The sequence below is a fragment of the Propithecus coquereli genome, unplaced genomic scaffold, assembly GCF_000956105.1.
Source record: "Propithecus coquereli isolate 6110/MARCELLA unplaced genomic scaffold, Pcoq_1.0 Scaffold298, whole genome shotgun sequence".
NCBI classification, from domain to species: Eukaryota; Metazoa; Chordata; class Mammalia; order Primates; family Indriidae; genus Propithecus; species Propithecus coquereli.
In genome coordinates, this window is record NW_012148596.1 from 298,317 (window position 1) to 300,498 (window position 2,182).

Genomic DNA, 2,182 nt, shown 5'->3' on the forward strand with positions numbered 1-2,182 from the left:
AATGTTCAGCAGTGTCCACAGTATAGAAGACACTTGATAAATAACAGCTATTATTATAAACAGGAAATTATTCAGCTAAAAAGCAGATTTTATTATGTAATAATGCATTGTGAAGTTATTACAAGTTTTTTAAAGGAAATTAAAGTATTTCAAGCCAATATAAAACAAAAAAATCTCAAGAGTTTGTTTGATTTTTATCACTGTATGTTCTTCCAACCTTTAAAAATCCTCTCAAAGCAACAAGGAAAATTCAATAAGCTCTTTATCTACACGGATGAGAAGTAATCCAGCTTCCATATTTACTAGTTGTATAGCCTTGGGCAAACTACTTCACCTAAGCCTCAGCTGCCCTTTGTGTTAAAGGGTATTTAGCACAAAAATCTGTTGTAAGTTTAAAATGAGTTAATAGAAGTAAATGGCTGAATAATGCCTGGCAAATAGTAAGCGCTTTCACTATTATCATTATTATTATTTGTTATGATGATGGTAATGATGACAAGATTCATTCCTAAAGAATTTCTCGGCTGACCAAAGTGGCTCACACCCATAATCCTAGCACTTTAAAAGGCTAAGGAGAAGGAGGGAGGATCATTTGAGGCCAGGAGTTCAAGACCAGCCTGAGCAACATAGTGAGACACCACCTCTACAAAAAGTAGAAAAAAAAACTAGCAGAGCATGGTACCAGCATGGTGGTACAAGCCTGTGGTCCTAGCTACTCAGGAGGCTGAGGTGGGAGGATTGCTTGAGAGCAGGAATATGAAATTGCAGTGAGCTATGGTGATACCACTGCACTCTAGCCCGGCAACAGAGCAAGACCCTGTCTCAAAACAGAAACAAAAACAAAAAGAATTTCTCTTTGAATAAAACATAAATGTAGAGTATAATGTAGGTCTAAAAAGGAAAACAAAAAAACTTTAAAGGGGGTTGGGCCCAGTGGCTCACACTTACATAATCCCAGCAATTTTGGAGGCTGAGGCAGGCAGATCACCAGAGCTCAAGAGTTTGAAGTTGCAGTAAGCTATGATTTCACCACTGCACTCCAGCCTGGGTAACAGAGTGAGACCCCATCTCAAAAACAAAACAAAACCTTAAAGATCTGCTAGCACAAACATAAAAAATAAACATTTAAAAATGGCACTCAGGCCAGGCGCAACGGCTCACACCTGTAATCCTAGCACTCTGGGAGGCCAAGGTGGGAGGATTGCTTGAGTTCAGGAGTTCGAGACCAGCCTGAGCAAGAGCAAGACCCCATCTCTACCAAAAATAGAAAAAATTAGCCCAGCGTGGTGGTGCGAGCCTGTAGTCCCAGCTGGTCGGGAGGCCAAGGCAGGAGGATTACTTGGGCCTAGGAGCCACGGCACTCTAGCCTGGGCGAAAGAACAAGACTCAAACAAGTCTCAAAAAAAATAAAAAATAAAAATGGCACTCCAAGTTAATTCGAAATTTCTCCACAGGAGAAAATATCATAAAACAAGACCATGAATAAAATTTAATGAACACTGCAAATAATAAACTGAGTTTTTTTAAAGTGACTTTTAAAAATTTTGGATATATTTTTAATCTTTTTTTAATTTTTAAGAAATAACTAAGTCTTTCAGTGAATTTTTTGCTTAAGAAAAAATTTAACAGTATTCTTTTTAACTAAGTTGCCCGGAGTTCTGCTTAAATGCAATACTGTATGCTATATGACAACAAATTGAGCACCTGGCTCCATCTCCTGGTCAAAATAAATACAGCAATACTCACGCAGCATCAGTGTGTAGAGGATTCAGGTATCGTCCTTGTTCCAAATTTAACCTATAAACTTCAGAACTGAAAAGTAATAAAGAAAGTTAAAAATCTGGTAAACTGGCGGGGTGAGGTGGCTCACACCTGTAATCTTAGCACTCTGGGATGCCAAGGCGGGAGGATGGCTTGAGGTAAGGAGTTTGAAACCAGCCTGAGCAACCCTGTCTCTACCCAAAATAGAAAAAATTAGCTGGACGCAGTGACGTGCACCTGTAGTCCCAGCTACTCAGGAGGCTAAGGCAGGAGGATCGCTTGAGCCCAAGAGTTGGAGGTCGCAGTGAGCTATGATGACTCCACTACATTCCAGCCTGTGCGACAGAGTGAGACTGTGAGACTCTGTCTCAAAAAAAAAAAAAAACTGGTAAACTATTAATACAATGAAATTTTCTTTAAG

At 39.4% G+C, this 2,182-nt stretch overlaps 1 protein-coding gene across 1 annotated transcript in view; it reads right to left on the reverse strand.

The window, feature by feature from the left end:
• The window catches only part of NOL10 (nucleolar protein 10), a 164,503-nt gene that overhangs the window by 133,266 nt on the left and 29,055 nt on the right, over nt 1–2,182 (reverse strand). The gene's annotated exons all lie outside the window — the stretch shown is intronic.